The sequence below is a fragment of the Ascaphus truei genome, chromosome 17 (genome assembly GCF_040206685.1).
Source record: "Ascaphus truei isolate aAscTru1 chromosome 17, aAscTru1.hap1, whole genome shotgun sequence".
In the NCBI taxonomy this organism is placed as follows: Eukaryota; Metazoa; Chordata; class Amphibia; order Anura; family Ascaphidae; genus Ascaphus; species Ascaphus truei.
The window spans coordinates 33,821,661-33,836,408 of NC_134499.1; the positions used below are offsets into that span (position 1 = coordinate 33,821,661).

Here is a 14,748-nt window from a genome sequence, read left to right on the forward strand (position 1 = left end):
AGGGAAAGAACACTGCAGTATAACAAAAAAGGAAAGAGAAATACAAAGCAAAAGCCGTTGGGGGAACACGACTCTTTTATATAAATAATAAAAATGTTATTATTGATTAAAACAAAAACGAATAACACAGGAGAGCATTGTAACATATGTAATAGAAACATTCATTGTTTAACTTTTCCCCTGAATTGTCTTTTGTGTCTCCTCAGCTGTTCAAGCACAGAATGTTTGAGATCAAACAAGGTAGACTCCTGAATCCTATGAAAAGACTGTTCAATGGCATCATATAATACTTTGTGCTCACACCAGAGCCACTCTTTACTTTTCCACTCTCCCTCCAATTCCTTTCTCCATAACTCCGAGTAACATTGTAATAAAGTGCTGTATATTTGCCATTGTGCGTTGCTTTCATTAGTATATCCATAAAGCGGAAGACAAAAACAACCAAAAGAAAAAAAAGTAATGCACGGAGTTAATCAATAAATAACGATCACTCATTTCATTAATTTATTGTCAAATCGTACCATCTAATTTTGGTGTCCGAGGCACAGAAAGATAAAGTGACTTGCCAACGATCACAAGGGGAGCTGGCACTAGGGCTGGAACAAGTCCGTCCCTTCAGCTCTCTGGCAGGATGCTTTGCATTATTGCTGTTGACTTCTCAGCAGGTTTGCACTTGCTGGCTGCCTAGTTCGTCTTGTTATTGTAGTTCTATAGCTATATTAACGCTAACTAATCAGTAATATGTCTAATAACCTTTAAGTGGTTATAATGATGTATCTATTATTAATTTAAAACCTTGGAACTTTTGGTCAAGACAAAAATATAAGAATGCGAGGAGGGGGTTTAACCCCGTTAATACTGTAATATAAATATAGGATAAGTATCTATCGTCTACATTCAAACAATCCAAGCAATATTCTACGTGTGCTTTAAAAAAAAAAAAAAAAACAGTTCTGTAGTATTAGATAATACTTAGTACCTTTTTTATTTTATAATTCAACTCTTAATACCATTTTTAATGAGTTTTAATATACTGAGCATCCTTTGATTTCCTCAGCAGGTTTATCCCACCTCCCCAGCAGTGCAAGAGCTTTGTAACACTTTCCTGTTTGTGATAATATTTTGCCAATATTCCCAGAAGTTTGAGCTGTAAAGTGTAACAATAGATAATGTTACCATAGTGATACACAGTAAGAATACATTATAGCTACTGAGATACTGACTGAAGGATTCATTTGAAACTGAAAAGCAGCCATTTAGTGAACCCTGAGAAACAGGATTTTGCTAATCGATCACGGAGAACCAATCAATCGGCAGCTTAGGTAATTCATTTTCAATAAAGGTAATCAAATGCTGCATATGTTACAACAACAAAAAGTTTTTTTTGTTTTTGTTTTTTAAGCTGCTTGGATTGCCTCGAACATACTGTAGGTTGAACTTGATCGACTTGTCTTTTACAACCTCACCTACTATGTAACTATATAACTATGTAAAACAAATAACCCAGATACTCACCTATTCTGCTCCCTAAAACATCCCTGCATGACTTTTCGAAAAATCCTTGGAACTATTATAACTAAATAATCCTTTGCATCCAGCTTCTCTACTTGCTAAGCATTTTCACATTGCTCAGAGACACACTCTGAAAAACAAATGATTGGGTATTCTCTGCGTGTCTTTGCAGGACTAAAAGACTGTTTTTCACTCCGTGACTTGTCTACGCCCATTTATAAATCTGTGAACAGTAATTTGAATGTGCAGCCTCCGGCCATGGAACATCGGAGGCCTGATGTGAGTATTCCCCAGCACAAAGACACCATGTATCATTCTGCAAAATAGTAAAAAAAAAAAAAAGGGTAGTGCCTTAGTAATTATGTTACGCATTACAGCTTTGTACTGACCAAGTCAGCATAAAGGTGAGTCTGAGTACTAAACCTAATGCATATGGAATTGTCACAATAAATGCTGAATATTCATTAGTTTAATCACCATATGTCTAAGGATAAGGATTACATAAACTGTTCATAGTCTATAGTGGCTTTAAAACCTAGACCAAATTAGTGGTGTGGATTTTTTCCTATGTAGGATTGCTTTGTTTAAAAATGTTAAAGCTGCAGTTCAGTCAATATCCTGTATGTTTGTCTTTTTTAATAAATCAGTTCTGTAGTAAGAAAAAATACTTTTAGCATTTTCTGTTTTAAAAAAAACAACTTTGAAAGACCAATTTTCTTGTATTCTATTTTAACAGCCATTTGCTAAGGCACTGCCCCTTCATGTCCTGTCACAAGCCCTGGCACACCCCTTTGTCAGCCCTGCCCTCCCTCTAGCACATGTCAGTGCATAAATGCTCATGAATATTCATGAGCTTCCACTGCCAGTCAAGCAGATTATAAACATATGCCAGCTTTTAATATGTCACCAAATTTCGACCTATCAATACATGGAAAACGAATTGAGCTGCAGCTATACTGTTCTTTAGGTAATTAGAGATTGCACACATGAAACTATTGAAGTAAAAAAATAAATGTTAAAAAAAAAAAAAAAAAAAGACTGAACTGCAGCTTTAATTAGTTTATTTTGTAATAACCACTGCTTCAGTGTTTGCCTCTCATATTTACTTTGTGTCACTGTGTGCAGAGGCTGCTGAGAGCGGTGCCCCGTCTTGCATAGCTCATGTGAAAAAGAGGTGTTATTTTTATTCCTTCTGGAGCCCGAGATGATGTGCTATTTTGAATAGTGCACATTGCAGCTGTTTTGTGACATCTGTGATCCAGTGCATGCTTGACAGTCTTCTTTGGAAGGTCCTTCTCAAAGTCCTTTCCGGCCAAAAGACCTGAAAAAGTTCTCGAGTGAACAGTGCTCGGTGCTGAAAAAAACCGTGATCTAGAGCGGTGACTTCTGCCGAATGGCCCTCCGTCGCCCGTCTCAGTCTTGAGAGGTCTTCAGCCCCCTGGCATTCCAGGACATTCACCCATCTCCACCGCAAATCCATGTGGAGAAGCCAGCAACTGTGACCTTTTGGCCTGTGGTGATTGGTGCTCTGTACAGTAACAACAAGCTTTAAAATTCTATATCCAAATGTGCTCGCCTGCTCGGCGGCTGTCCAATGCGGCCCTCGTGAAGGTGCCAGGCTCACCCCTCTCTGGCATGCTTATTGATGCAATGCATTAAACATGGCACAAAGTATTAGAATAACATAACATAATCATAAATGTGTTTGCCTAAATGACAGGCCTGTTAAAATAAGTACATAGCGTTCTCCCTACCTAGAATCATGAGAGCTCAAAACACTGGACGAGAACCTGGAATGATTTGTTTCATTCTCACCCTACCAAGTCAAAGCAGTTTGTGCGAGGTGCAGAACATGCCAAATTAGAACCTCACGCTTCTTCCGGTGCAGACCTCCTACTGGGCTTATTTCATGTGGAGGCTGGTTCCTGAAGCATTGAAGTTTAATAGCTGTATTAGTTCTGGGGGGACATGGGAAACTAGAAAGGAATGCTCCTTTTCACAATCTTTTTTTTCTTCTTATAGATGTTTTCCTAAGGTTTTTTTTAATGCATAAGGGTCCTTTCTTTAGATTATTTTATTATACTGCACACAGCCAAACCACAAGATCAAGCACAAGCTTCTCTGTTTTAAAGTAAATTTCCAAGATAGGTAAAGACATGTTTAGGTTATATTTCCAAGCAAACAGAATAGTGTGCTTCTAATCCAAATAACCTATTTATCAATGTCTCTGTATCACTAATTCTTTCATCACTTTTCTGTCTTATTTTTCTAATTTTGTGTCTGAACTTTTCACATTGTGGTTTGATCATGAACAGGAAAAATCCTACCCTGAGGTCTAAATGCAACATGGGCAATATTTCTTTATAACTAGCAACACGGACTGGCTATATTCACTGAAGGGTGCGATACATTCTAGCACTCGCATGATTCCGCATGGCTACAATATTCCCGTTACTCAGGATGTCAAAACCACTTCTGCATAGTGTTCAGTTCGTATTAAGTGTGGGGCAAAAAATTTTTTTTGTAGCATTCAAATTAAAAAATATATATATTCTAATGTAACAGGCATGTTTGTTCCTATAGCAACCATATACAAAGTCACATCCTCTTCCCCTTCTGAAACAGCATCACCTTTTTGAGCCCTGCCCTCTCCAGCAGTGAACCAATTGAATCTAATGCTTGCCTGTTCACATGATCTTCCTCACAGAACTCTGCCAGTGCAGCAGAAGAGGACCCAAGATGCATTTAGTGAACCCCCAGTCGAATTTCAGCGATAGGTTACAGGAGAAAGGATCGATCAGCAATTTAGCTAATCACTTGTCAGTGTGTAGATTGTATTGATGTGCATATTGAATGGCAATTTTATTTCTTTTTTAAACGGCAGCTTGAACTGCAGCTTTAAGCGGTGTCAACATCCAGAGTAGACTGTCAAGAACATGCTAAAGGTCTCAGGGGGGGCCCGAAACATCAAAAGAAGAACCCTCACTATAAAGTCACAGATTATTTCAAGAAACATAACCAGCCGCGTCAGTCCAAAAGCAGCGCGGACGTACTCAGTCAGAGTCCGACTCAGGACAGGAAGCATGCAGTCAATTATCCACCAAACAAGATATACATGATCTATTTGGTAATATAAAAGACATGCTCCAGTCAGAAATTCAGAGTGCATTAAGAGAAGTAATTGGGTTTAAGATCCAATTAAGATTAAGATCCCATTTGGTGAAAGAACAGACTCACTCGATCAGAAACTTGATGAAGTTATAACAACAAACCAGACAACAATGGATTGAGAGCTTCTTTCAGTCACAGCTGTTGGAGCTGAAAGAAAAGCAAGAGAACCATGAAAACAGAGCCCAGTGCAATAACCTTCGTATGAAGCACATACCAGAGTCGGTAACTGGCCTAGAGGAATTCTTCTCAAAGTGGCTGAGAGCTCTTTTCTATCTGCCAGCTGACAACTTTATTCTGGGCAGGGTGTACAGAGCACTTGTATGTATGTACATTATGTATGTATGTCTTTATTTATATAGCGCCGTTAATGTACATAGCGCTTCACAGCAGTAATATATGTGACAATCATATACATAACAAATAATATAAATATCACATAAGGGGAGAAGCGCTTCAGGCATAAAAGTAACATTTAGGAAAAGGAGTCCCTGCTCCAAAGAGCTTACAATCTAATTGGTTGGTAGGAGGAATGTACAGACAGTAGGAGGGTGTTCCGGAAAGTGCGTCTGCAGGGGGGCAAGCTTTATGTATGAGGTGTTAATTATCAGCCATGGAGCTATTCATATGCTTCTTTAAGCAGGTGTGTTTTAAGGTGGGTCTTAAATGTGGATAGAGAGGGTGCTAGTCTGATATTGAGGGGAAGGGCATTCCAGAGGTGTGGGGCAGTCAATGAGAAAGCTTTAAAAGTGAGGAGGAGAATTGAGACCGCAGACCCTTCTCAACCAGTCTCAACCTCCTTCCATTACACCCCAAGACTTTGCCGATTAATCCAAGTGCAAGGTGGAAGCTATCCGCAAAGAAATTCCCCATCCCTTCCACACCCCTCATTCCTAATTGTCCTCCATCTGCCTTTGTCTCCTTCGCCCCAGCTACAGAGTAAGAAGTAACTCTCCTGCTGCTCTCCTCAACCTCCACCACATGCAGCCTCGATCCTGTTCCCTTCCATCTCCTGAAACCTTTTGCTTCTGCCATGGTCTCCATCCTCACTTACATCTTTAACTCATCTCTGTGTTCTGGCACTTTTCCATCTATTTTTAAACAAGGTATTGTTAGACCTATTCTTAAGAATAACACCGTAGACCCTATCGCTACTTCTAAATATCACCTTGTCTCCCTCCTTTCTTTTACTTCTTAACTTCTGGAACATATTGCTTTTTAACGTATACTTAACTTTCTTAACTCCCATAACTTACTTGACCCTTGCCAGTCAGGCTTCCGCACAGCATACTCTACAGAAACTGCACTCACCAAAGTAGCTAATGACCTTCATATTGCCAAAATCTCAATTCTGATTCTTCTTGACCTCTCCTCAGCTTTCGATACTCTTGACAAACCTCTTCTCCTACACATTCTGCACTCTCTTGTTATCTGTGGCACTGCCCTCTACTGGGGTTTTTCCTACCTTTCTCCCCATTCTATCAGTGTCTCTTGTGCCAACTCCTCCTCAACCTCTATGGAACTCTGTAGGTATACCTCACGGCTCTGTTTTAGGCCCCTTACACTTCTCTCTATATACCCTCTCACAGGGTGACCTCTTTGACTCCTTTGGTTTCACCTATTATTATCATTTATTTATAATGCACCAACATATACCGTAGCGCAATACAAGAGGGTTGGAGGGCGAAAAACAATAAGATAACAAACATTTACATTCATTGTAACAGTATGTAAGCCGGGCCCTGCCCCAAGGAGCTTACAGTCTATAAGGAAGTGGAAACATAAGGTACAGGAGGATAAGAAGATTGATGTGTTTCTGACTGTGCAGAGCAGCACGTAACATCAGCAAACAGCTGTCACCATTTGGCTGCCTTCTGGTGGTATCATCTCCAAGAGAATCTGGGGTAAAGTGGTATCGGCTGCACAGCAAGTAGGCACAGAGACGCAGGGGGGAGGTGCTGACAAACTCCAGGTATTTGAAGTTGTGTCTGTGTTTTCTTGATGCTTTTAACCCTGTCCCCACTGGCTTAGTGGACAGGAGCATTGAAGAGGAAGCATAGTGGGGAGACTTTGGGGGACCACTCTTGTGGCGACTCGGGTGGTATCCTCCCCAAGAGAGTCTATGGTAGAGTGATATCATCTCTATGCCAATGATACACAACTATATTTATCTACACCTGACCTTACACCTGCAGTCCAGTCCAAAATTAGAGAGTGCCTAATACCTATCTCTGCATGGATGGTTATCTCTGCATGGATGGTCCTTGTTCACTTCAAGCTTAACATGGCTAAAACAGAACTTCTCATATTCCCTGGCCTGGAAGAATCTGAAAACACCTTCCATAGACCAAGTTAATTACAGAATTTGGTGTGTATTTACCATGGAAAAGCTTACAAGAATGCAAAATGACTCATTCCCTACATTTCAGAGGACCTGCGACCCGTGGAGGTTATATTAATGATCCAAGCTTTACCTGAGATGTCTTTCAGCTGTGAAACAACCGGTATAGTGGGTTGTTCTTCCTAGAAATGTGACAAATCCTAACGTTAATAGCCCACTGATAATGATGTCGACTCACGCTTTATAAAAATGACATGTAGACTCCTGTAATCATCAGGTCATGTATAACTTTTTTTTTTTATTATTGTAGCTGTCCATTTGTACCCGTCCCCTTATGAAACATTTAAAAATGCAATAACATTTGAGTACAAACAAAACAAAATAGGATTGTTCCTATTGATACACCTGGAGTACCTTTTCCCCCCATAAGCCTTTATACATAGGGGCCAATTTAGAGTTGGGTAACGACAGTAGAATTATATTGCAAACTCATTGCAAATGCCCGTAAAAATAATACCCCGATTTAGAGTTGGCGCAAAAGACAGTTTATGTGGGGGTCATTAATACAATGACTTAACAGGTGTAGCACCTTGGTGTCTGGTCCTAAGGTATTTAAATGAGCTTACTGGGGTGTGTATATATGTAAAATAGCACATCTTGTTTAAGCATCCACTTTAGAGCTATTTTTAATTTAAGACCCATTCTTAATTATGCAGAATGCCCTAAAAAAAAGAGCACTGGGAAGCCCCAATATTGCAATCAACACTAATTTATTAGTCTTAAAGAATAAAAATAAATACACTCACAGGTGTAATAAGGTCACAAGATTCTATCCATTTTAACTCAGGTGCTGTCATGGACATCTCTCTCTCTCTCTCTGCGTCCGGCTGTCTATCTCTGTGTCAGCTTTGCCAAACAGCAGCGGCTCTTTCCCCCCTGAAACAGAAGAGGTTGCGGCATCCGGCCAAGGGGACATCACCAGGAAGGTGTGGCGCAGCAACCTTGCAGGCTCAAGTCCTACACACGTTGCGTGCGCTTTCTCCGGGACATCTACGTGCGTGCCAGTTAGTCTGTGTGTAGCCGAGTCCTCTTGGGCTACTAATTCTCTGTCCCCATTAGCACTGTAAGTCCTGGTAAACCCTGCAGGGCCTGGTCGTATTGTGATATGGGTGTTACCTAATAAAGTTCAGGAGTAGCCTGGTATTACAAGGCGGGCTATGACTGATAGGAGGCCGGCTTACAAGCCACTGCCCTGGGAAGGAGGAGGTTTCCCTCTAGAGGTTAGAGTAAGGGTTCCGGGAGTGAGTTCTGTGCTGCCCTTCCTGCTCTGAGGATGCAGCAGTGAGTCTCTCCTGGATAGGAGTGGGCTGAGGCTGTGCACGGTTAGGAGGGGTGCTCAGGGCCAAGCCCGGGGTACTCCCTTCAGGGAATGGAACCTGTAATATCTATGATGTACCCAATAAATCCCAGTTATACTCTCTCTGGTGTGATCTCTGGAGTGTGAACACTAAGAAGAGTCGCCTATGAGGATCCTCCTGGGCTGAAGGCGCTGCGCTGATCGAAGAATCATCCTTGATAGCCTGTCCTGATGTCTCCCTATACCATCGCGGGATCTCAGGCCTTCTGTTCTTCCTCACAGGTATGCACCCGCACCAGAGTACACCGGTAGCTATATGATCTTACTTAGAGTGGGGGAAAGGGTGCTACATGTGGTAGGAGTCTTTTATACTGCCCTAAATAGTAGCAGTGAGGATAAGCAAGTGGCTGTGTACAGCACCAGCTCCATCAATAATATGTGTATAGCAATAAATATAAAAATACAATAAAATTAAACGACGTACTTGAACCTGCACAATTACTTTTCTGGATTGATAGTGTACTTTATCAAGATAAATTATATTATGTTGGGTCATAACCATTTATTAAGCCCCTTTCATCATGTTTTTTTTTCCGCATTTCCATTGTACATACATGCATGCACGTTTCCTTAAGGAAGCGCGAAAGCAGTTGCGAAACGCGTAGGACTAATGCATGCATGGTTGCAGAGTTTTATTTATTTATAAAATATTTTACCAGGAAGTAATACATTGAGAGTTACCTCTCTGGGTATACCTGTCCTGGGTACAGAGTTGACACTGATATGAGTAAACCGCTACAGAGCCGCAAATCTCTAGTGACATCACCTAGGCAGGTAGTGCACAGCTGATACAGCTGAACCAGAGGGAGTCGACCTTCACAGCACATGAGCGCACCTCACGTCTGGAATAAGCTTCCAGAGACTCTTAAAGTTGCCATCAGGCTAAGGCTGCGGTCCCAGTCTGCACTGTAGCACACGCACCCGCAGGGGGGGGGGCAGCACGTGCATAGCTCTTCGCTGCGATCTGCGGTCTGTGGGGAGATGCAGGAGATTGCGACAGGGGGCGTGGCGGGGGTTTTGCAGGGGCGTGGCCATGACCTCACGCGGCTGGTTCGCCCTCATTGGCTGAACCGCCGGTGGGGGTGTGGCCACCCCTCCGTCGCAAGTTGTAAAGACAGTTTTCCTGTCTTTGCAAAAACTGGTAGTAGAGCGCGGATGCTAAATGCGCGCCAAGGTATGTAGTGGGCCCGGCCTGATTGAGGGGCGGTGCTTGTTCGCGCACGCTGAGGCGTGCGCTGTAGAAGGTACTGGGGACGCAGCCTAAGGCTGCGGTCCCAGTGATCACTGTGACAAGCGCGCCTGGCAGGGGGGGCGGTGCGTGCACAGCGCTACCAGCGATCTGCGGTCTTTAGGGAGAGAGGAAGATTGCGACAGGAGGGGGCATGGTCGGGGTTTTGCGGGGGCGTGGTCATGACCTCACGCGGCTGGTTCGCCCTCATTGGGTGAACCGCCGGTGGGGGCGTGGCCACGCCTCCGTCGCCAGTTCTGAACTCAATTCCATTTAGTTAAAAAAAACTGCGAGTACCGCACGGCTGCACCTTCAGCGGGAAGGTGAGTACTGGGCCCAGCCCCATTGAGGTGCGGGGCTTATACGCACAGCGCACGCCGAGGAGTGCGCTGTAGCAGTGACTTGGACCGCAGCCTAAGTTCTTTCAAGACTTCAGTTTTCTCACATTTTTACCTTGTCTGTAACTGTTACGTATGCCCATAACATGTATTATCCCTAACTGTCCATGAAATGTCTATAAATATAATGTATAACCTCGGTTCATTTAATGTAACGATGTATTGTTATCATAACCCTGTGCCCAGGACATACTTGAAAACGAGAGGCAACTCTCAATGTAAAACATGTTTTCATTTAAAAAAAAAAAATAGGGCTTGTGACCCTATTACACTTGAGTATATATGTATGTATATACATACAGTATATTGTTATTCTTGAATTCTATTAAATTAGATTTTATTGCACTATTTAGGGCTTCCCTGTGCTTTTTCTAGCACTTTTTTGGTTTTCTATTGGATGGTGAAAACTAATCTCCGAGGAGCCACAGAGCTACCCTTTGGGGAACGTGGATTTATTTTATGGACATTTGAACTCCTTTCACACATATATTCTTAGGTTTGGGCTCCACCAGGTACTTTTTACTAACTTTTTTATGTTTGGTATTTTTGAATATGTATTATTATTTTATTGCTTGATGCTATTTGTTTTTTTATATTTGCTTTAATCCATTTCAGTTGGTGTATATACACATCTATTTTTGTATACATGGCACTCTATTTCTTTGACACTAACATCTATTGTTTTACTTTTTCTCTTTCCCACAAGGAATTTCATTACCCTGTTTTTATTTTATTTTACTATAATTCAATACATTTAATGACTTTACTACCTAATAGCTAAACACACACTGAGCGTGTATATAGGGACCAGATTACACTATAAAATCCCAGCATTTGTAACAGATTGTCTTGAGCCATGACGGTAATTCCTGCTCTACTGATGTGAAGACGCTATCAGAAGTTACTTGCTATTCTTAAGTATATACCAAGACCCCGGAGAAGAAGGGAAATAATGTATAGAGTTAATGTATTTGGCATGCCTGATGATAAGTTACTCCAGAGGGACCACCCATCAGCCCCCATCATCATGGACATTTTGCAGCTCATGCAGGCTGATCTAGATCATAAAATACACATTAAAGCAGCAATTCCTCCAATGACCAAACTACTGATTGCAGCGCTTACAGTACTTCCAAATATTGTGCACACCTAATTATTATACAGACATACAATATCAGAATACGTTAAAATTACGTCAAACCAATGGCGCTAACCTAAGACCTTGTTATCATATTTTAAGACCAGTGCCTACCTCTAATTGCAGAATAAGTGATTGCACTGCCCTAAACTTTAAATGCCACCGCTATGTTTGCTAAGACCGTTAAACTGTAAATTAGGCCTACTAACGCCAACATTCTCATTCCCTCTATGATTTATCTTCAGGATTTGGCATCCAAAAGATAATTGGATTTTTCCTGCAGCCAATTAAATATTCATATCCATTCACCTGTTTTTTTTTTTTTTGTGCTATAGCAGTCCTGAAAGGTGCAATTCTGTGCCGCATAATGCAAGCTCTGCAGTAAGAAGCTTCTCACTGCCAAGTTTCCAAGGTGATAAGAAGAAAAACAGATGTATCATCAGGATTTAACAGTCTCAAAAACTCTTACATCAAGGAAACAATGCCCCACAGATCTCGCATTATAACTGAGCCACCATAAATAGTATACGGGTACTTATAATTTACTACATTATTGCTTTTAGTCCCATTTGTATGTAAATGGATACTTCATGCTATTTATTAGTCGTACCAACAGATCAGTTTTTCCCTCTGCTCGTCCAGTTATGTGAACACAATATATAAAGACTTAACAGTTGTATTCACAATGCCACTTTTATTTTTAACCAGCACAGAACCTGTAACATGTCCTCAATTTTCAAATAATTGAAGGAATCGCTGATATTTAAAATAAATGATGTCAAATTATTCACCAAGCTCAATCCTGTTCTTTTGTGGGTTTTTTGATAGCAAATACAAGTTAAGGGATTGTGCACTTTACCCACCTGCTTTCTTACTAGACTTTAATCAGAGACATGTACAGAACCTGCAGTGCAAACCCATCCCTCTCAAAGCCTGAGCAAAGGGAGCCAAATATTTAGCTGCCATACTGCCATATTCACACTGCCAGATTCACACTGCCAGCTTCATACTGCCAGCTTCACACTGCCAGCTTCACACTGCCAGCTTCATACTGCTACAGTAGCTTCATACTGCCAGCTTCATCACACTGTCTGCTTCATCATACTGCCAGCTTCATACTGCCAGCTTCATCACACTGTCTGCTTCATCATACTGCCAGCTTCACACTGCCAGCGTCATACTGCCAGCTTCATACTGCCTGCTTCATCACACTGCCTGCTTCACACTGCCAGCTTCATCACACTGCCTGCTTCACACTGCCAGCTTCACCACACTGCCTGCTTCATATTGCCAGCTTCACCATACTGCCAGCTTCATACGGCCAGCTTCACCATACTGCCAGCTTCACCATACTGCCAGCTTCATACTGCCAGCTTCACCATACTGCCAGCTTCATACTGCCAGCTTCATACTGCCAGCTTCACCATACTGCCAGCTTCACCATACTGCCAGCTTCATACTGCCAGCTTCACCATACTACCAGCTTCACCATACTGCCAGCTTCATACTGCCAGCTTCATACTGCCAGCTTCCTACTGCCAGCTTCACCATACTGCCAGCTTCATACTGCCAGCTTCATACTGCCAGCTTCACCATACTGCCAGCTTCACCATACTGCCAGCTTCACCATACTGCCAGCTTCATACTGCCAGCTTCACCATACTGCCAGCTTCATACTGCCAGCTTCATACTGCCAGCTTCACCATACTACCAGCTTCACCATACTGCCAGCTTCACCATACTGCCAGCTTCATACTGCCAGCTTCATACTGCCAGCAGTACCCTGCACTAGAAGCAAGAGAGATGTCTGAGACATATGCTAAGTTTCTTTCAATGCACTTAGCTAATTAAATTGCGGACAATCATTCTGACAAATGCCCAGCCGCATGTCCACCCTTCGGCAGCCCTGTGTGAAGAAGAGGCTCAATATGAAGGGACCAGATAAAAAAAAACTAGGTAAACAACCATTAAATTACATGTATTTCAATACCCAGCAGTGATTGGATAACGGGACCACACCCGAAATTTCTATAATACTATCACTGGCATCAAAACGATATAAAGATTGTACATCACGTACAGTTACATGTGTCTGTCAGCGGAGGTACAATAGAAAAAGCATCACTGAGGCTAAGCAGGGTGACATTGCAGATATTGTATTAGATGCTTTGCACATGTAAAGGGGTATTGATTTTAATGGCATCTGTTCCTTGATAAACCTACTGATATATGACCTCTATTTTATTCTACCTCTTCTCCCTCTACCACTTGCTCTCTTGACCCCATTCCCTCCCATCTCCTAAAACCTCTTGCTCCTACTATAATCCCTACGCTCACACACATTTTTAACTCCTCCCTCTGCTCTGGAACCTTTCCATCCTACTTCAAACATGCAACAGTCATACCATTACTCAAAAACAGCAAGCTTGACCCTACCTGTCTTTCTAACTATCGAACTGTCTCCCTCCTGCCTTTTGCCTCTAAACTCCTTGAACGTCTTGTATTCTCTCGCTTGCTCCATTTTCTCAACAACTATTCTCTCCTAGACACTCTACAATCCGCACTGCTCATTCCATGGAAACAGCCCTCACTAAAATAACTGATGACCTCCATGCTGCCAAAGACAGAGGTCATTACACTCTGCTCATACTACTCGACCTCTCTGCAGCATTTGACACCGTGGACCACCCTCTTCTCCTTCACATTCTCCATACTCTTGGTATTCGGAACAAAGCTCTATCCTGGATCTCATCCTACCTCTCCCATCGTACTTTCAGTGTCTCTTCTGCTAACACCTCCTCCTCCTCTATTGTTCTCTCTGTGGGGGTACCCCAGGGCTCTGTCCTGGGACCTCTTCTCTTTTCTCTGTACACACTCTCTCTAGGTGACCTAATAACATCTTTTGGGTTTAAATATCACCTCTATGCTGACGACACACAAATGTACTTTTCAACACCCGACCTTACACATGCTGTACAAACCAAAGTTTCTGAATGTCTCTCTGCTATATCATCCTGGATGGCCCTCGACCGCCTTAAACTCAACATGGCTAAAACAGAGCTCCTCATACTTCCTCCCAAACCTGACCCTACTACCTCCTTCCACATTACTGTTGGAACTACGATCATTCAACAGTAGCCCAAGCACGCTGCCTAGGGGTCACACTCGACTTCTCTCTCACATTCGCCCCTCACATTCAAAACATATCTAAAACCTGTCGCTTTTTCCTCCGCAATATAACAAAGATACGCCCTTTTCTCTGTTGCTCGACTGCTAAAACTCTGACTCAGGCCCTCATTCTCTCCCATCTTGATTACTGTAACCTCCTGCTGTCCGGCCTTCCTGCCTCTCACCTGTCTCCTCTACAATCTATCCTAAAAGCTGCTGCCAAAATCACTCTACCCTTTCCTAGATCTGTCTCAGCATCTCCCTTCATGAAATCCCTCTCCTGGCTTCCGATCAAATCCTGCATATCACACTCCATTCTTCTCCTCACTTTTAAAGCTTTACACTCTTCTGCCCCTCCTTACATCTCAGCCCTAATTT

General features: G+C 42.3%; 1 protein-coding gene and 1 long non-coding RNA gene across 6 annotated transcripts in view; one reads left to right on the forward strand and one right to left on the reverse strand.

The window, feature by feature from the left end:
• CHL1 (cell adhesion molecule L1 like) overlaps positions 1–14,748 on the reverse strand; it is a 90,226-nt gene that overhangs the window by 50,509 nt on the left and 24,969 nt on the right. For 2 of the 5 annotated variants that reach the window (XM_075574723.1, XM_075574722.1), the window contains exon 1: positions 1,516–1,734. The exons of 1 other annotated variant lie outside the window; for it this stretch is intronic. The gene's annotated coding sequence lies outside the window, so the exon portion shown is untranslated. Of the gene's footprint in view, positions 1–1,515; positions 1,737–14,748 lie in introns of those variants that run through there. 2 more of the 5 variants (XM_075574719.1, XM_075574721.1) reach the window with 2 other exon arrangements.
• LOC142468307 (uncharacterized) lies at positions 172–4,033 on the forward strand. Its single transcript, XR_012788623.1, has 3 exons — positions 172–240; positions 1,685–1,791; positions 2,638–4,033. It is a non-coding gene; the product is annotated as an uncharacterized LOC142468307 (long non-coding RNA).